The sequence below is a fragment of the Lithobates pipiens genome, unplaced genomic scaffold (assembly GCF_037356315.1).
Source record: "Lithobates pipiens isolate NorthernLeopardFrog02 unplaced genomic scaffold, aLitPip1_a1.2 Scaffold_16, whole genome shotgun sequence".
NCBI classification, from domain to species: domain Eukaryota; kingdom Metazoa; phylum Chordata; class Amphibia; order Anura; family Ranidae; genus Lithobates; species Lithobates pipiens.
The window spans coordinates 260,729,592-260,751,008 of NW_027507748.1; positions in this window are offsets into that span (position 1 = coordinate 260,729,592).

The following is a 21,417-nucleotide window of genomic DNA, read 5'->3' on the forward strand; positions in this document are numbered from 1 at the left end:
ATCCTAGCTTTTATTCATTGTTAGTATGCTACAGTGACTATAACCTTTGTATTAGCCACGCCTCTTATGTTATATCTTTTTTGTAGATTGATATTATGTTTGCTGATCCATTTCCCTGAGGAAGAGTTTGAAACACTTGAAACGCGGCGGAATAGGAATTTTCACCTGTATTGTGCTCTTTGTGTTTATTGTATTTTGCATCCTGTTTTTGCTTTTTGTATCCACACATTCATTCATATTCCTTCTACCATTTGGGCCTCTGTTTTGCCCATATAACAACTACCCCTTTGATTTTACTTGTAGTAAAATAAAAATATTTGTTTTAAAGTAAGATATTGCCTACTAAATATTTGTCCTGCCCCTTTAAAGTCCCGCTGAGGCACCCTTTCCGCATCTAGCACTGGTGCTAGAAGCTTTGTGAAACCTCTGGAGCTTTGGCAAACCGAAAGGGAAGATTCACAATAAAAATTTCTTTCCACTGCAATTACATAAATCTTTGATGAGCCTGGAAACAAACCGCCACATCAAGACTTGCATTTACGGATGATTACAGACCCCGAAATCTACCTCTTGCAGAGTGGTCATCACTGAACAGACCTAGCCTATCTGAAACAGAAGGATGATCAGCGACTTGAGATCTTAAGATAGACCTCATGTCCCTTTTCAGTTTTTTAACTGCTACCATTTATTTTCTCACAATAATGGACCCATAACTTCTGCTCCAAGAGCCAATGCAAGGCAAAACACTGACAACTCTGCGGCAGACCCAAACAGTCCCAAGAGGTGAACTTAAAGCGGAGGTCCACCCTAAAATGGACCTCCGCTCATCGGAATCCCCCCCCCCTCCGGCGCCACAATCGGCACCTTTCAGGGGGGAGGGGGGTGCAGTTACCTGGATAATCCAGGTAACTGCACCCACTTCCGGGCTAGCTCTCTGCGGAACGAGCGTAGGTTACGCCCCCGTTCCGCAAGCGCCCGCCCCCTTCAGCAAGTGCCCCGCTGCCTGCTGGGAAACACACAGCTCCCAGAGGCAGCGGGGACCGTCCGGATTGCGCCGCGCGGCTCGCGCATGCGCAGTAGGGAACCGGGAAATGAAGCCGAAAGGCTCCATTTCCTGATTCCCATACCCAAGATGGCGGCGGGACCCGGCAGCCGAGCGAGCGATCGGCTTCGGGTGCCGACATCGCGGGCGCGCTGGACAGGTAAGTGTCACTATTTAAAAGTCAGCAGCTGCAGTATTTGTAGCTGCTGGCTTTTAAAAAAAAAAAAAAAAAAAAAAAAAAACGCGGAGTCCCGGTGGACTCCCGCTTTAACCTACCAGGTTTCTGCTGGCTAAAAAAGGAGCAAACCACCTCAGAGACTTCCCTAAAAACCTGTGGTCTTAGATACTCTCAAAACATTGCAGCCTCAGATGCCTTTTACTTAGGAGGGAAAAAACTTACAGTCCCTGGTATTCCTAGGCTGTTTGCCATCCAAGTACTAAGAAGGCTTGATCTGAGATTAGGCGCCACAGTGGCTCAGATACCCCTGATGCTATTGGTCCAACGGGAGACATAAACACCAGCAGATCATTGGACCTGAGGGTGATGTACCTGCCTCCCCTGGCCGCCTCTCCCTCCTGGAGTCATTTAGCTAGTCTAACAGGTACAGAATAAAGTGAAAGGGTTGTGTGTGATTCCACGCAAAGAAATGTACAAGACAGATAAAGACTTTGATAAAGAACTGTTGTCCCTACAAAAATACTACCACCTAAATGGAGTGCAGATGAATTAATTAGGGTGTAGGTGTAGCGCTGTTCCACTTAGAGAAACGTATGTGTATATAATATTAAAGTGCTTAAATTGCTACAAAAATTCCCAATGAACCAATATATAAATGTGCGTAGCAGCTTTAGCCTGTAATTAAAGTGATTTGTGCTAATGTGTTACACCCTCTACAGAGTACAACACTACCAGGGTTTGGATGCCTTCAGGGTTAATAGTGGTAAGTGCTGATGAAACGTATAATAATTATAACTGTCAGGTCACCTTGAGGCGAGGTGACAGATGCACACCGTAGGAATCAGGGGTGCACCACAAGGTTGTGGACCCTATGGCTGACTGCTGCGGACGGGAGACAGGTCCCACCGGGGTTAGAGCGTCAGATTCCCTGGGGCGTGGAGTCTAAGAGCCAGCAGGTGTTCACCAGAGCCTCGAGTGGTGAGGATGGACTTGGCTGCAACTGGGTCCAGGTCGCGACCCCCAGGGTCCCCCAGCTCACACCCACAGTAGGCAACAGGAGGATAGGGATGGTGAGGGACAAAGCCAAGGTCGGGGCCACAAGCAGACAGAAGTAGTCAGGGACACGCCAAAAGGTCAGTATCACAGGCAAACAGGGATAGTCAAAGACACGCCAAAGTCGGTAACGGAACAACAGAAGAGCACACGGCAGGTAACAGGAAGCCAAACACACAAAGGAATACACAATGGTTCATCAGCACTGATGGCCTGCAGTGCACAGGTTAATATAGGGCTCCCTGATAGGGCCTGGGGTGGAGCCATGCTTAGAGGAGAGGTTATAAAAACCACCAGGTGGAAGTGGCTGGCCTCTTAGTCTGAACACATGAGGGGAGGTAAGCAAACACAGGAAGATCACTGCATAACCATGAGAATAACCTCTGAATGTTCCTACTCCTGCTACCCGTTTTATTGGTGTTGAATGTGAGGGGGTTTGAGCCCCTGTTAGTTTATATAACAAATGTTAATAGTATTGTTATTATCAACATGCCACATTAGGAACAATCATTTGGAGAGGAAAAAATAGAATCCAAAAAAATATATATATAATCCAAAAAAAACTATATTTCTCACATAAAGTGCAATAATAAATAAAAGCAAAGTGACTTGTGCTCTTTAAAAAGTGTCCAATGCTTTGCAAAGATGCTTTTTCTTATCTTCTTAATTGAGTGATAATAGTGTTGGTGCTCCTATTATGAATGCACTCACCAAATAGCCTTAACCACCCCCCCCCCCCCACCCCCCGGGTTTACTGAGCAGTCACAGTATATGCTACTGTGCCATTAGAGTTCCATATAGTTTACCATATAGAGGAGAGAAGAATGCCCATAGCATAATTCTGTTTTATAAACTATTTATTCGTATTAAAATAGGAGATGTACTCACATTTAGTTAAAAAATTACAAGCATGTGAAAACACAGCTGTGAAACAATCCGATCTATGGCCCTAACCGAAAGACGTTCTTTAACTCCACCCTGGTCATTCAAGTCATCATCGGGAGTGTCCATCTTGCTACACCTGCCGTCATTTTATAGTGTGCGGTGTCAAAAGTGAGTCTGCGCTTTAGGATTACAGCGCCAATTTTTGAGGACTGAAGCCTGTTATGATATGAGGATAATGCACCCACGATCTAGCTAATTGGATTTATAAACCTTCAAACTAGACTTCATAGATACTATAGGTGCAGATATGGATATAATGCTTAGTATCCAAATCCCATGAATCTTTATCCCAGCTCGGGTTTGTAGTTATCACAATAGTGTATTCATGTGTTTGATCGGAAACCTAAAAGATTTGTTCCCGATCGGAGTCACAACACATTGTTTTGCAATTGGGGTGATTGTGCACTAACAAAAACAATCATATTGTACCTTTAGTGAAACAGAATCTTTAAATGTAATTATTATGAATAATTAGCCTGTCCACTAATAAATGTAATACTAGATACGCAATCATACAATATCTTCTATAAAAAAAATATAAAAATTGAATTAAAAAATATATTTCCAAATATATATATAAACCATTAGTAACAAAATTACAAATAAAATTTGGAATATTCCCAATGTAGTTGTTGATGATAGACCATGCAGATACTCAGAGAAAATCATAAATACAGTAGTAGTATAAGTGTAATTAGATAAGTGTATAAGTAATTGATAAAATTATACAGAAAAATTATATAAAAAATAAATAAAATATCTAATATTAATTCTTGTTAATTTAACAATGTTTATATGGGAAACAAGATTAAAATTACATACACTACACAAACTTAGAAAGATTATAGTTAAAACACCCAATCTAAGGTAAATTAGTTGCTATTGCCCAGATAAACAGGTTGATGTTGTATAGTCATAAATTATATTTAGTTGGATCATCTAATTATTTCTTATATCAAAAAATGGGGTACTAATAATAATCTCTATTAATTAGCATCTAACAAGTGAATATTTAAGCCTCTTATAAAAATAAAAATGAAAAATTAAGACGATGAAATTAATGGCTGATATACAATGGATCTAAAATGACCCTAATATAACTGTTCTATATAAGAAGATAGGACTTGTCAGGAAACAATTAAAATTGGTGTCAATGTTCAGCCCTGCTGGTTGTAGAGCATCTAATTGGAAAATCCATTTAGTTTCGTTTTGTGAAATGTTAATTTCTTTATTTATCCCTCACCAATGCCCTTTAATTTTTTCTATAGCATAGAAGATCATACACGTTGGATCTCTTCTGTGATAATCTCTGAAGTGGCTTGAGATGTTATGCTTATTAAAACATTTCTGATATTGCTAATGTGTTCTCAAATTCTGACACACAGCTGCCTTGTTCTCCCCATTTGTTCTCTTCTTATTGTTTTTCTTACTAACCCTACAAGGTAGACATTTCCCACACTTGTAGAATCCGTCTAAATTTTTTAATATTTTGATCTGTTTCGGTGGGTCTATAGCGTTGTGTATCAATCTATTTCTTAAAGATGGCACCTTTCTGTAAATAAAAATAGTTCTAACTGGTAGTATGGATCTTAAAATTTTGGCAGACTGTAAAATTGGCCAGTGTTTTTTTTTATTACTGTTTCCAAGGCTTTATGCTGTTTGTTGTATCCTGTGAGTAAGCCCATGTCAATATGCTGATTCTTAATTTTCTTATTTTCTGACTTTCCTTCTATCATCATATTTCTGTCCATCTTTTTCTTTTAATGCTAGCAGTTCTATTTTATTATATCCTTTTGCCATAAATCTGTTAATTATTGTATTTGATTGTTCTTCTTAATCAGTTAAGTTGCTGCAATTTCTGTATAGACGCATTAGTTGTCCTTTTGGTATATTGCTAATCCACTGTGGATGATGGCAGCTATTGGTTGGAAAATATCCATTTCTATCCGTGGTTTTGAAGAACATCCTTGTGTTTAGATAACCATTATTCTTATATACCTGCAAGTCGAGATAATCAATACTTTGTTTACTCCAATTCCCTGTAAAGGTGATTCCATAGATGTTCTGATTTATTTAATCAAAAAATACTTGTAGCTATTCCTCTGTACCCTGCCATATCATAACGATGTAATCTATATATTTGCGATAGAGTTTCAGATTTTCTCTTTGCACACTGTATATTTGTTCCTCTTCCCAACAATTTAAAAACAGATTCACTAAACAAAGGGCATATTTTGGCAACCCCTTTTGTCTGTGTGTAGTATTCACCTTTATGTCATAAATAATTATGGCTCATAGCTAGCATTAGACCTTCTGTGATTTGTTCCTTCTTTAGGTCAGTTTGTTTATACAATGCCCATTCAACGCTACTTAATCCATCTTCTTGTATATTGTGCATATATAGCAAATGTTTTGTTACCAAGATGTCCAATAAAGTGACTATATTAGACAAAAACTACATAGTTACATAATTAGGTTGAAAAAAAAAAGACAAGTTCATCGAAAAAAAATAAAATACAATCCCATATACAAAAACCTACACCCACAGTTGATCCAGAAGAAGGCAAAAAACCTCAGCAAAGCATGCTCCAATTTTCTAAAGCAAGGGGAAAATTTCTTCCTGATCCCCTGAGGGGCAATCGGATTTTCCTTGGCTCAACTTTACCTATAAAATGTTAGTAACCAGTCATATTGTGTATATTTAGGAAACAAATACATAGCTCCAGGGGTCAAGTCCTGGGAAAAAAAGTGTGGGAACTCCCACCCAAGATCCATTCCCCCACCAAAAAAAAAAAAAAAAAGGTACGCTCATATGCATATATACTGCACAGAAAATACAGTACAACATTTATTGTAAAGTGCCAGTTTACAAAAACAAAATAACGTGTCAAACAAAACAATCAACACAATGGGTGATGATCTTTCCCTCGCAGGGAATTTCTACCACAAATACACCCTGTTCCAAATTCTGTTACACAGCCCATTAGAAAATATCCCACAAACAGGAATAAGTATTGGCAGAGTATTGCAGAGTATTGGCAGGGTATGTATTGAAGAGTATTGGCAGAGTATTGCAGAGCATCGGCAGGGTATGTATTGGCAGGGTATTGCAGAGTATTGATAGGGTATTGCAGAGTATTGGCAGGGTATTGCAGAGTATTGATAGGGTATTGCAGAGTATTGGCAGGGTATTGCAGAGTATTGATAGGGTATGTATTGCAGAGTATTGGCAGGGTATTGCAGAGTATTGATAGGGTATGTATTGCAGAGTATTGGCAGAGTATTGCAGAGTATTGATAGGGTATGTATTGGCAGGGTATTGCAGAGTATTGGCGGGGTATGTATTGCAGAGTATTGCAGAGTATTGGCAGGATATTGAAGAGTATTGGAAGAATATTGAAGAGCATTGATAGGGTATTGCAGGGTGTGTATTGGCAGAGTATTGGCAGGGTATTGCAGAGTATTGGCAGAGTATTGCAGAGTATTGCAGAGTATTGGCAGGGTATTGACAGGGTATTGGCAGGGTATTTATTGGCAGAGTATTGGCAGGGTATTGCAGAGTATTGGCAGAGTATTGCAGAGTATTGGCACAGTATTGCAGAGTATTGATAGGGTATTGCAGAGTATTGGCAGGGTGTTGCAGAGTATTGGCAGGGTATGTATTGCAGAGTATTGGCAGGATATTGAAGAGTATTGGCAGGATATTGAAGAGTATTGATAGGGTATTGCAGGGTGTGTATTGGCAGAGTATTGGCAGGGTATTGCAGAGTATTGGCACAGTATTGCAGAGTATTGATGGGGTATTGCAGAGTATTGGCAGGGTATTGCAGAGTATTGGCAGGGTATTGCAGAGTATTGGCAGGGTATTGCAGAGTATTGGCAGGGTATTGCAGAGTATTGGCAGGGTATTGCAGAGTATTGGCAGGGTATTGCAGAGTATTGGCAGGGTATTGGCAGGGTATTGCAGAGTATTGGCACAGTATTGCAGAGTATTGATGGGGTATTGCAGAGTATTGGCAGGGTATTGCAGAGTATTGGCAGGGTATTGAAGAGTATTGGCAGGGTATTGGCAGAGTATTGGCAGGGTATTGGCAGAGTATTGGCAGGGTATTGGCAGAGTATTGGCACAGTATTGCAGAGTATTGATGGGGTATTGCAGAGTATTGGCAGGGTATTGCAGAGTATTGGCAGGGTATTGAAGAGTATTGGCAGGGTATTGAAGAGTATTGGCAGAGTATTGAAGAGTATTGGCAGAGTATTGAAGAGTATTGGCAGAGTATTGAAGAGTATTGAAGAGTATTGAAGAGTATTGAAGAGTATTGAAGAGTATTGGCAGAGTATTGAAGAGTATTGAAGAGTATTGGCAGAGTATTGGCGAGTATTGGCAGAGTATTGGCGAGTATTGAAGAGTATTGGCAGAGTATTGGCAGAGTATTGAAGAGTATTGGCAGAGTATTGAAGAGTATTGGCAGAGTATTGGCAGAGTATTGGCAGAGTATTGGCAGAGTATTGGCAGAGTATTGGCAGAGTATTGGCAGAGTATTGGCGAGTATTGGCGAGTATTGGCGAGTATTGGCGAGTATTGGCAGAGTATTGGCAGAGTATTGGCAGAGTATTGGCAGGGTATTGGCAGGGTATTGCAGAGTATTGGCAGGGTATTGCAGAGTATTGGCAGGGTATTGCAGAGTATTGGCAGGGTATTGCAGAGTATTGGCAGGGTATTGCAGAGTATTGGCAGGGTGTTGCAGAGTATTGGCAGGGTGTTGCAGAGTATTGGCAGGGTGTTGCAGAGTATTGGCAGGGTGTTGCAGAGTATTGGCAGGGTGTTGCAGAGTATTGACAGGGTATTGCAGAGTATTGGCAGGGTATTTATTGGCAGAGTATTGGCAGGGTATTGCAGAGTATTGGCAGGGTGTTGCAGAGTATTGGCAGGGTATGTATTGGCAGAGTATTGGCAGGGTATTGCAGAGTATTGGCAGGGTGTTGCAGAGTATTGGCAGGGTGTTGCAGAGTATTGGCAGGGTGTTGCAGAGTATTGGCAGGGTGTTGCAGAGTATTGGCAGGGTGTTGCAGAGTATTGGCAGGGTATGTATTGCAGAGTATTGGCAGAGTATTGACAGGGTATTGCAGAGTATTGGCAGGGTATTTATTGGCAGAGTATTGGCAGGGTATTGCAGAGTATTGATAGGGTATTGCAGGGTGTATATTGGCAGAGTATTGGCAGGGTATTGCAGAGTATTGGCAGGGTATGTATTGCAGAGTATTGGCAGGGTATTGACAGGGTATTGACAGGGTATTGACAGGGTATTGACAGGGTATTGACAGGGTATTGACAGGGTATTGACAGGGTATTGCAGAGTATTTATTGGCAGAGTATTGGCAGGGTATTGCAGAGTATTTATTGGCAGAGTATTGGCAGGGTATTGCAGAGTATTGATAGGGTATTGCAGGGTGTGTATTGGCAGAGTATTGGCAGGATATTGCAGAGTATTGGCACAGTATTGCAGAGTATTGGCAGGGTATTGCAGAGTATTGGCAGGGTATTGCAGAGTATTGGCAGGGTATTGCAGAGTATTGGCAGAGTATTGGCAGAGTATTGGCAGAGTATTGACAGGGTATTGCAGAGTATTGGCAGGGTATTTATTGGCAGAGTATTGGCAGGGTATTGCAGAGTATTGCAGAGTATTGGCACAGTATTGCAGAGTATTGATAGGGTATTGCAGAGTATTGGCAGGGTGTTGCAGAGTATTGGCAGGATATTGAAGAGTATTGGCAGGGTATTGCAGAGTATTGGCAGGGTATGTATTGGCAGGGTATTGCAGAGTATTGATAGGGTACTGCAGAGTATTGGCAGGGTACTGCAGAGTATTGGCAGGGTACTGCAGAGTATTGGCAGGGTATGTATTGCAGAGTATTGGCGGGGTATTGCAGAGTATTGGCGGGGTAGTGCAGAGTATTGATAGGGTATTGCAGAGTATTGGCAGGGTATTGCAGAGTATTGATACTGATAGGGTATTGCAGAGTATTGATAGGGTATTGCAGAGTATTGGCAGGGTATTGCAGAGTATTGATAGGGTACTGCAGAGTATTGGCAGGGTATGTATTGCAGAGTATTGGCGGGGTATTGCAGAGTATTGGCGGGGTATTGCAGAGTATTGGCGGGGTATTGCAGAGTATTGGCGGGGTATTGCAGAGTATTGATAGGGTATTGCAGAGTATTGATAGGGTATTGCAGAGTATTGATAGGGTATTGCAGAGTATTGGCAGGGTATTGCAGAGTATTGATAGGGTACTGCAGAGTATTGGCAGGGTATGTATTGCAGAGTATTGACGGGTATTGCAGCGTATTGACGGGTATTGCAGAGTATTGACGGGTATTGCAGAGTATTGACGGGTATTGCAGAGTATTGACGGGTATTGCAGAGTATTGACGGGTATTGCAGAGTATTGACGGGTATTGCAGAGTATTGGCGGGGTATTGCAGAGTATTGGCGTGGTAGTGCAGAGTATTGATAGGGTACTGCAGAGTATTGGCAGGGTATTGCAGAGTATTGGCGGGGTATTGCAGAGTATTGATGAGTATTGGCAGGGTATTGCAGAGTATGGATGAGTATTGGCAATTTGGCAGGGTATTGCAGAATGCAACTTACTTACACATGACACTACTAGTGACTGACCTCCTGGTATTCTCTTCTTCCCTTCTGTTCTGGGGGGAGAAGAAATAAACTCAAAGTGCACTGCAGCGGCTGTTTCCCCAGGAGGCACTGGGTAGAGGGGAGCGGGAGGACAGTCCGGCGCGCAGCGTGTGTCACACTGACGGGCTCGTGCCAGTGCGTGCCCACGCCGAAGTCATGTGACCGGTTGCTAGATGCGGAGCGGCCTCTGCCTAGCAACCAGTCACTCGGCGGCTGAGGAGCGGCGCGGACTACGCGCTGCATAGCCTCAGCCGGCCCTGCTCAGACAGCTAATGGGAACGGCGTTCCCGCTGTGGAAATAGTACGGGAACGCCGTTCCCATGCGTTCCCGCAGCACTCGAGCCCTGCATAGCTCCACGAGGATGGAGGCCTAGACAACGTTGGTCTACCGCTATACAACACCGTAGGTATGCAAGTATGCAGGTACCCAGGTATGCCGTTATGTAGATACCTATGGATGCAAACATGCAAGTACAGAAGTATTCTTGCTGTTTATGCATTTAAGTATGCAGTAAAATGCAAAAAAAAAAAAAAAACATATCCATGCAGTCTAATGTAAATAAACACATATTTATTAATGCGTTTATAGACTATGAATTTATGCACACATGTGCTCATGCAAAGGTGTTTATGCTAGTAAGCAAGCATGTGTTTATTCAACATCTATGCAAACGTGCTTATGCAAGTGTACACCCTCTACCTTAGGTAGGAAGGTGCTAGAGTAGTGCTGTTTTGTACTGTCAGTGCAGGTAAATTTAGGCAGGTCTATGCTGTGAGCTAGTGCACCTCCTCAGGTTTTAAGTAGGTTCTGGAAAAGAGGCAGGGCAGAGAGCTGGAGTGACATGGGGTGTATGTGGGAGCCCTGACCAATCCTGAACTAGCCTCCTATATATACTCATGGCCAGCCTGCTGTGGGAGGAGTTGTCGGTGGAAAAACTGAATGATGGAGTATTAGACTGCCATGGTCTGAGGGATCTTCCTTTCTAGGGAGGGTGAACTCAGGCTTGGAGCTTGGGAGCTGGGAGGGAGCCACGAGGGCTGACAAGATTTGCATCAGACGTGCTGGGATTAGTAGTCCACTAAGTGTCAGTTAGTGGTCTAGTGGTTTAGTAGTCTTCTCTACTAAAACAATTGCTATCTCAGTGGGTGTTGCATACCCCTGCATGCAATGGGCTATTAGGAAAACGTTAGGACTTATTCAGAGTGAGGCCTAGCCATGTGCTAATGGAGAAAAGAACCTAGATTTAGACAGTGAAGTAAGTAATCTCAAGTATTATGCTGGAGGAGATGTGCAGAGGAAGAGACTGTCAGATCTAGACTTAAGCAACATTGATTTCTTTGAGAAGTATTCATTATCTGGGCATCCCATGTCCCTTTTCCCTATCCAAGTTTAATCCCCTAACAAAAAAAACAAAAACAAGCAAGAGACTGTTCACTGTCTGGGAAAATGTGCCAAAATGGATGTCTGACCAGCAGGGTGAAATGTGTAGATGCTGATACACGCAGCGACCCCACAGGGGCACAAGTAGCATGTGTTTATGCAAAACATGCATTCATGTGCAATCTTGTGTCTATGCATCATGTATTGTCCATGTGTGTGTATATATATATATATATATATATATATATATATATATATATATATATATATATATATATATATATATGCAAAATGTGTCATATGTAGACATGTGTCTATTCACCCTAAGCAAACACAAGTCTATGCAACATGTGTCATACACAGATACGAGTCTATGCGACATGCGTCATTTGCCTTATGCAGACATGAGTCCATGTGCGACATGTGTTCGGTGCCTACGCAGACATGAGTCTATGTGACATGAACCTTATGCAGACATGAGTCTATGCGACATGTGTCATGTACCACAAGCAGACATGAGTCTATGCGACGTTTCATGTACCTCAGGCATACACGAGTCCATGTGATGCCCCAATGCAGACATGAGACCATGCGACATGTTTCATGTACCTAACACATACACAAGTCTATGCGACATGTGTCATGTGCCTGACGCAGACATAAGCCTATGCGACATGTGTCATGTGCCTGACGCAGACATCCTTACACAGACACGACTTGAGTCTATGCGACACAAGTCTATGCTCCTTATGCAGACATGTTTTTAGCAAACATAAGCCTTCACAAACAAACTTTTTAGCAACACAGGTTTTTTTTAACAACATAAGCTTTTAGCAAGCACGAGCTTTCAGCAAACATAGGCCTCTGGCAAGCATAAACTTTTAACAAACATAAGGCCAGTTTGCATGTATGCACCTGTTCAACTGCACCAGGCTCAATACTAGTTTTGTGTCAAATGCAGATTATTCTGGAGACACACCACTTTAAAGTGCACTGCTAGGGGTGTATTGACTTACAATTGTACAGGCCCCCAGATTAAGCAGTAAGTAGGCAGAATATAATCATGATTTGTCTGGTCACATAGTTCTTCCATAGTAAGTACTCACACTTCACTAGAATCCATGGGCTGCTGTTATGTCTGAAGAGGCCAGCTGAATCTGCCTAGCACATGGCCAACATGGCCTCCACTTCCTGCCTATATAGAAATAGGTCCCTGTGCCCTCTAGTGGCTGGTGGAGAAATGGCAGCCCATACTCCTAAGAAGTACACAGATGATGTTTCGAACAGCACACTGCCCCTAGGGGCTACTGAGACAGCATCAGTCAGTTTTTTTTCTTTTCTCAGTTAAAGAAACTGCAAACAGATGCAGACTTACCATTCCTGCTTCAGGACTCTGAGCATACAGGAGTTCAATCTTCACCCATCATTGTGGGCTTTGTCATAAAAGACCTTAATGTGGGGTCCACAACCCCTGGACCTGTGTAGCACCCTGCAGGAAAGCACCTTGGTCAGAACAGAAACTGCATATGGTTCCACTGTACAGGGTCCAGCGCCGTAATGCCGCATTAGAGGCATAACCTCGTGGAATCTTCTCTCCTTCGCATGAGGCTCAGGTCCCATCTGAATGAAGTTCATGATTCTAAATAGAACCGTCCAAACCTCCACCGCAGATATCCCCCCAGAACTCTGACCCCTCTACATCCCAGATATCCCCCCAGCACTCTGACCCCTCTACACCTCAGATATCCCCCAAGCACTCTGACACCTCTACTTCAGATATATACCCCAGCACTTTGACCACTCTACACCCTAGATATCCCTCAGCACTCTGACCCCCTATACCCCAGATATCCCCCAGCGCTCTGACCCCTTTACACCCCAGATATCCCCCCAGCACTCTGACTCCTCTATACCCCAGATATCCCCTCAACATTCTAACCCCTCTACATCCCAGATATCCCTCCAGCACTCTGACCCCTCTACATCCCAGATATCCCTCCAACACTCTGATCCCTCTACACACCAGCTATCCCCCCAGAACTCTGAGCCTTCTACATCCCAGATATCCTCTCAGCACTCTGACCCATCTACATCCCAGATATCCCCCCAGCACTATGACACCTCTACATCCCAAATATCTCCCCCAGCACTGTGACACCTCTACCTCCCAGATATCACCCCAGCACTCTGACCCCTCTACACCCCAGCAGCTCCCACTCTGGCTCCTACCATGCAGCTTTCGAGTCCTGAGCATTCAAGCTGCAGAGGACGAGGTCAGAGCAACACTGGTGCTCTGGCCCTGCCCTTCCCTGCTGGCTGTGAAATAATAGGTATTGTTCTGCACAGCATGGCACACCACTGCCAGCCTGCCTCCCCTGTGTATCCATCACTCTTATGCCACGTACACACGATCAAACTATCTGGCGGACTTGGTCACGCGGCCTGGTACGGCTCAGGAGGGAGGGGCGCTCGCTTGTCCCCACCACCTTTCCTGACTGGCCGGGCTGCGTGCTCGGATAAGGGTCTGATATGGACCTTGGGGGGACTCCCACACCGTTTTTTCGGCATAGGGCTTCCCCTTTAAGTCCATACAAGGTGACGGGGCAGCGAGGTGTCAATCTCAACGATGGAGGCGGTGACACTGACTTCCTGCGCTAGTCCCGTCTACCTGGAGCCGCATTCAAAATGAACTGACTTTTCTCTGTGTGGGCAAGTCCGTTCATTTCAAAAGTCCGGCGGACTCCCGCCATAGTCCGGCAGTTTGCCCGCTGTACCTAGTCCGCCGTGTGTGGGCAGGTCCGCTCGTTCGGAAAGTCCGGCGGACCTCCACTGCAAAGTCCCAAACCGGACAAACCGCCGGTCTAAGTCAGCAGGATAGTCCGATCACGTGTATGGGGCCCCCAATTTTGGGGCAACATGGACTCAAGGACCAGCTGCTTTGGGAAAAGTGCAGGGGACCCCCATGCAGCTGGGGGCCCTGGGCAGTGCCCAGATGTGCCCACTCATTAAGACAGCCCTGGGGAGGACTTCCTGTTTGACTATGTACCAGTGTCCAACGACCAGTAGGTGATGTATAACCGATATGTCATCGTTATGGTTGCTGTGTGTCCCGTGATGTATGATAAAGAAAAAACATTTACCACTCACAGTGGTGCATACAATGATCAGTTTTTATTTATATAAAACCTCAATCTCAAAAGGAAAAGAAATTGCTATGACTGCTTATAAAGTGTTAGCTGGAGTTTTGCTTCAAACTATTACAGGCTGTATAGCCTCTTGAAGACGTCAACATGACAACAGGGCTTGCGCTTGTTATAATGAAGCCAGTGTTGTATGATAAAAACACTACATAACCCAGATACAGGGCGGAATGCACAATTAAATGTGAGTATAATAGCTTATGGATTTTTAAAGTTGTATGTCAGTTGCCTAAATAAAAATTTTTTGCACTATTTTGCCCCATACACACGGTCAGATTTTCCAACGGAAAATGTTCGATGGGAGCCTTTTCTCGGAAATTCCAACCGTGTGTAGGCTCCAACGGACATTTTCCTTCATAATTTCAGTCGCACAAAATTTGAGATCTGGTTCTCAAATTTTCCAACAACAAAATCAGTTCCCATAAATTCTGATCGTGTATACACAATTCTGACGCACAAAGTGCCACGCATGCTCAGAATAAATTACGAGATGGAAGTGCTCGGTCTGGTAAAACTACCATCTGAAATGGAGAAAGCATATTCGTCACGCTGCAATTTTTTAAATAGTTTAAAGAGGAAGTAAACCCTGATGAGTTTACTTCCTCTTTCATTCCCTGCAAAGGTAAAGCATAATGGACTACTATGCATCGCATAGTAGTCCATTATGTGTCACTTACCTGATGTCACCGCTGTCCCCTGTAGTCCGGCGCATCCATCTTCTCGGTGGGTCTCGCTGCTCCGCCGCTGTCATTCAGCTAAGCCGCGATGATGTCACTCCCACGCATGCGCACGGGAGCCGCCACACGTGACATATTCGCCGTTGACGGTGCCGCGCTCAGTGCGCCTGCATGCTGCTGTCTACGGCGCATGTGCCGTAGACAGCGGTGCCTGTCTTTCGGCAAATATCTCCTAAACCGTGTAGATTTAGGAGATATTTCTTGGACCTACAGGTAAGCCTTAATCTAGGCTTACCTGTAGGTCAAAGTGTGTTGTAAGGGTTTACAACCACTTTAATGCAGCGCATTCTCTTCTTCTTTATAATGCTAGAATAATGAAGTTGTTTTGCTGCCGATAGTCACACAGAGTTTTGACAAACTGATTTCTTTCTTTCTTTCTTACTGTGCAAAAAATGCAATAATATATAAAAAAAACAACAATATAAAAGGAATATATATAGGGTGCAAACAAATTTACGTACACTAACAAAAAGTGCAAAAATTCCTAAATGTTCATGTGCAAATAAGTAATAACAGATCTCACTAATATTCAGTAAAAAAGTGCTGTTGTGCTGATTGCTGTTCCACCTAACACCCAGGGGCGGGCTGGGCCGGGGGGCAGGGTGGCGATTTCCCCCTAGGCTGCCCTAACAATATATGCAAAACGGCCGGCGGCCACCGCTCACGATTTTTTTTTTTTCGGGTCAGGACAGGGGCTGCAAGCTGAAGCTGAGGCAGAGGGAGGGGCGCGGAAACTCAAGAGGCACTCACTTATGTAGTGGAGGCCGCTCTGTTCCCGCACCTCCCGTCGGTCACGCTCACACTAATCCACTGACAGTGGAGTGAGAGCCAACCTGTCAGCTCGTGTGGGGGATTCCCCCCCTCCTCCTCCTCTCCTCCGAACACTGCAGCTTGTGTGAGCGTCCGCCCACTCTGTTCCCTCCCCTGCTTCCTCATTGGTAGAGGGAGGGAGCCCATCAGAGCCTCCAGCAGCTGCAAAGCATCATGGGACATGTAGTCCCGGTGGCCTAATAGCAATTTCTGGGCGCAAACAATTCCCTAGCTTGACAACAGGAAGAGAACAAACGAGAGGCTGCGGGGGAACAGACTGTCACCCCATGAGGCTGATCCTGAGGACAGAGCACAGATAATGTAAGTTTTTTGGTGAATGTGTTTTTTTTATTAAAAAGAAAAGTCTTACACTATGAAGATTTCTCACTTCTTTCCCATTGTTTCAAGCTGGGAGCTGATATTATTAACCCCTTCATGCCTAAACCTTTTTTGACACTTGTTTACAAGTAACAAATCTTTTGTTAGAAAATTACTTAGAACCCCCAAGCATTATATATATATATATATATATATACAGTGGTGTGAAAAAGTGTTTGCCCCCTTCCTCATTTCCTGTTCCTTTGCATGTTTGTCACACTTAAGTGTTTCGGAACATCAAACCAATTTAAACAATAGTCAAGGACAACACAAGTAAACACAAAATGCAATTTGTAAATGAAGGTGTTTATTATTAAAGGTGAAAAAAAATCCAAACCATCATGGACCTGTGTGAAAAAGTGATTGCCCCCCTTGTTAAAACATACTATAACTGTGGTTGTCCACACCTGAGTTCAATTTCTCTAGCCACACCCAGGCCTGATTATTGCCACACCTGTTCACAATCAAGGCATCACTTAAATAGGAGCTGCTTGACACAGTAAGGTCCACCAGAAGATCCTTAAAAGCTACACATCATGCCGAGACCCAAAGAAATTCAGGAACAATTGAGAAAGAAAGTAATTGAGATCTATCAGTCTGGAAAGGGTTATAAAGCCATTTCCAAAGCTTTGGGAATCCAGCGAACCACAGTGAGAGCCATTATCCACAAATGGCGAAGACATGGAACAGTGGTGAACCTTCCCAGGAGTGGCCGGCCGCCCAAAATTACCCCAAGAGCGCAGCGACGACTCATCCAAGAGGTCACAAAAGACCCCACAACAATGTCCAAGGAACTGCAGGCCTCACTTGCCTCAGTTAAGGTCAGCGTTCATGCCTCCACCATCAGGAAAAGACTGGGCAAAAATGGCCTGCATGGCAGAGTTCCAAGGAGAAAACCACTGCTGAGCAAAAAGAACATCAAAGCTCGTCTCAATTTCTCCACAACACATCTTGATGATCCCCAAGACTTTTGGGACAACATTCTGTGGACCGATGAGACAAAAGTGGAACTCTTTGGAAGGTGTGGTGTCCAAGTATATCTGGCGTAGAAGGAACACTGCATTTCAGAAAAAGAACATTATACCAACAGTAAAATATGGTGGTGGTAGTGTGATGGTCTGGGGCTGTTTTGCTGCTTCAGGACCTGGAAGACTTGCCGTGATAAAAGGAACTATGAATTCTGCTGTCTACCAAGAGATCCTGAAGGAGAATGTCCGACCATCTGTTCATGTACTCAAGCTGAAACGAACTTGGGTTCTGCAGCAGGACAATGATCCTAAACACACCAGCAAGTCCACCACCGAATGGCTGAAGAAAAACAAAATGAAGACTTTGGAGTGGCCTAGCCAAAGTCCTGACCTGAATCCTATTGAGATGTTGTGGTATGACCTTAAAAAGGCCGTTCATGCTCGAAAACCCTCTAATGTAACTGAATTAGGACAATTCTGCAAAGATGAGTGGGCCAAAATTCCTCCAGGACGCTGTAAAAGCCTCATTGCACGTTATCGCAAACGCTTGGTTGCAGTTGTTGCTGCTAAGGGTGGCTCAACCAGTTATTAGGTTTAGGGGGCAATCACTTTTTCACACAGGGCCATGATGGTTTGGATTTTTTTTCACCTTTAATAATAAACACCTTCATTTACAAATTGCATTTTGTGTTTACTTGTGTTGTCCTTGACTATTGTTTAAATTGGTTTGATGTTCCGAAACACTTAAGTGTGACAAACATGCAAAGGAACAGGAAATGAGGAAGGGGGCAAACACTTTTTCACACCACTGTATATATATATAAATTTTTTTTTTTTTTTTTTTTTTTTTTTTAGCAGAGACCCTAGAGAATAAAATGGCAATTGTTGCAATATTTTATGTCACACTGTATTTATGTAGCTGTTTTTCAAATACTATTTTTTTTGGAAGAAATACACTTTCATTAATTTACCACTTCAATACCGGGCATTTTCATCCCTTCCTGCCCAGGTCAGTTTTCATTGTGCGGTCATGCAACATTGTACCCAAATTTATTTTTCCCCACAAATAGAGCTTTCTTTTGGTGGTATTTGGTGATATCACCTCTGCGGTTTTTATTATTTGCACTTTAAACAAAAAGAGTGCCAACTTTAACCACTTTCAGACCGGACCATTTTACTGGCCAAAGACCAGACCACTTTTTGCGATTCGGCACTGCGTCGCTTTAACTGACAATTGCGTGGTCGTGCGACGTGGCTCCCAAACAAAATTGACGTCCTTTTTTTCCCACAAATAGAGCTTTCTCTTGGTGGTATTTGATCACCCCTGTGGTTTTTATTTTTTGCGCTATAAACAAAAATAAAGCGGCAATTTTGAAAAAAACGCATTATTTTTTACTTTTTGTTATAATAAATATCCCCCAAAAATATATTTAAAAAAACATTTTTTCCCTCAGTTTAGGCCAATACGTATTCTTCTACATATTTTTGGTAAAAAAAAAATCGCAATAAGTGATTATTGATTGGTTTGCACAAAAGTTATAGCGTTTACAAAATAGGGGATAGTTTTATGGCATTTTTTAATAATTTTTTTTTTACTAGTAATGGCGACGATCAGTGATTTTTATTGTGACTGCGACATTATGGCGGACACATTGGACATTTTTGACACATTTTTGGGACCATTGTCATTTATACAGCAATCACTGCTATACAAATGCAGTGATTCCTGTGTAAATGACACTGGCAGTGAAGGGGTTAACCAGTGGGTGGCAGTGTAGGGGTTAAGTGTTCCTAGGGGTGTGTTACTAACTGTGGGGGGCTGGGCTTTCATTTAGTGAACACTGATCTCTGCTCCAATCACATGGAGCAGAGATCAGCGTCACTTGTTGCTAGGCAGAACGGGGAGATGCTGTTTACAACGGCATCTCTCCGTTCAGCCGCCCCGTGAGACGATCGTGGGTATGCCCGCAGCGATAGAGTCCGCGGGACCTGCGACCGGACTCACAGGGGTCCCGACCAGATTGGACGTACCTGTAAGCCAATATGCCTGCCTGTGCCATTGTGCCAACGTATATTGGCGTGTGCTGGTCTGGAACTGGTTAAAAAAAACACAATATTTTTTACTTTTTGCTATAATATGCCAACTTAAGCCTTAACAGTTTAGGCTGATGTGTAATTTTCTACATATTTTTGTTAAAAAAATTGCGATAAGCAGTAATAAGTTATAGCGTCTATAAAATAGGTTATTGATTTATGGAATTTTTATAATTTTTTTCTTTTTACTAGTAATGCTGCAATTTTTATTGTGACTGTGACATTGCGGTGGACAGATCGGACACTTTTGACACCATTTTGGGACCAGTGACCTTTACACAGCGATCAGTGCTATAAAAATGCACTGATTACGGTATATCACTGTCAGGGAAGGGGTTAACACTAGGGGGCAATCAAGGGGTTAAATGTGTTACCTAGGGAGTGATTCTAACTGTGGGGGAGATGGGACTGACTAGCGAGGAGACCAATCCTATATACTAGGAACATACGATCTGTCTCCTCTCCCCTGACAGGATGTGGATCTGTGTATTTACACACACAGATCCCCATTCCTACTCTTTCATGAGCGATTGTGGGTGCCCGGCAGACATCACAGCAACCGGGTACGTGCATCGGCTCCTCGGTGACGTGTACCTCAGTGTACTGCCAGTAAGCCAAGGATGGCCTATGATAAAGAGCACACTGGTGACATCTATCATAGAACCTGGTCCAGGAGGCAGGACTTCGTATGACAGAAGCCGCACTGGGTAAGCGGGAGATCTCCGCTCTGTGTTATCCAGCAGCTTTTCTCTCTCTAATCCCCATGCACTGAACAGGCTGCATTGATGGGTACTGACAAGGCTGAGCTGATGGGCACTGGTGAGGCTGCATTGATAGACACTAGTAAGGCTGCATTGATGGGCATTGGTGAGGCTGCATTGATGGGCATTGGTGAGGCTTCATTGATGGGCATTGGTGAGGCTTCATTGATGGGCATTGGTGAGGCTGCATTGATGGGCATTGGTGAGGCTGCATTGATGGGCATTGGTGAGGCTGCATTGATGGGCACTGTTGATGGTGAGCTGATTCGTGGATTAATGGGCCACTTGACTAGACTTGCCCCCCAGGCCTAAGGCTGCCAGCCCTCCCCTGCTAACACCTGAACAGCAAAAAAACTCCCAGTCCCAGAAATAACTTCAGGGAAGGGGTATTGTGCAAAATTACAATAGTGCCATATATAAACGGCTGCAAGAATTAATCTGAGCTGTGCAATTATCACAAATAATGTGCAAAATAAGTCTGCTTCTTGTTGGCCAACTGAGACCGCATAGTTCACAGAAACTTTTTTCAAATAATTGTGAAGAACACAGCACACCAGCACTATGTGATTCAATTTGTATTCCGCCATGTGAATAGGCGTAAGAAAAAGGTGGAACCGGCTGGCCAGTATACCAAAAGTGTTCTCCACCACTCTTCGGGCTCTAGACAGGCGGAAATTAAAAATACTCTGGTCTGGGGTGAGGGTCCTCATGGGGATAGGCCGCATCAGATGGTTCGCCAGGGCAAACGCCTCATCCGCGATGAAGACGAACGGGAGTCCTTCCTAATTCTCCTCTGGGGGTGGCAAGCCCAGACTGCCACTCTGGAGACGCCAGTAGAACTCCGTCCGTGCGAAGACTCCACCATCCGACATCCGTCCATTTTGCCCCACGTCCACATACAAAAACTCATATGTCGCAGACACCACCGCCAACATCATGATACTATGAAACCCCTTATAATTATAATAGTACGACCCCGAGTTGGGTGGTGGGACGATGCGGACGTGCTTCCCATCTATTGCTCCTCCACAATTGGGAAAGTCCCAACGACTGGCAAAGTGGGAGGCCACAGTCTGCCATTCCTGTGGCGTTGAAGGACACTGTGGAGTGAAACCAGAACAAAAATTATTAATTTGACCAATCAACATTACAAGCAGATTACACACAAACATTTT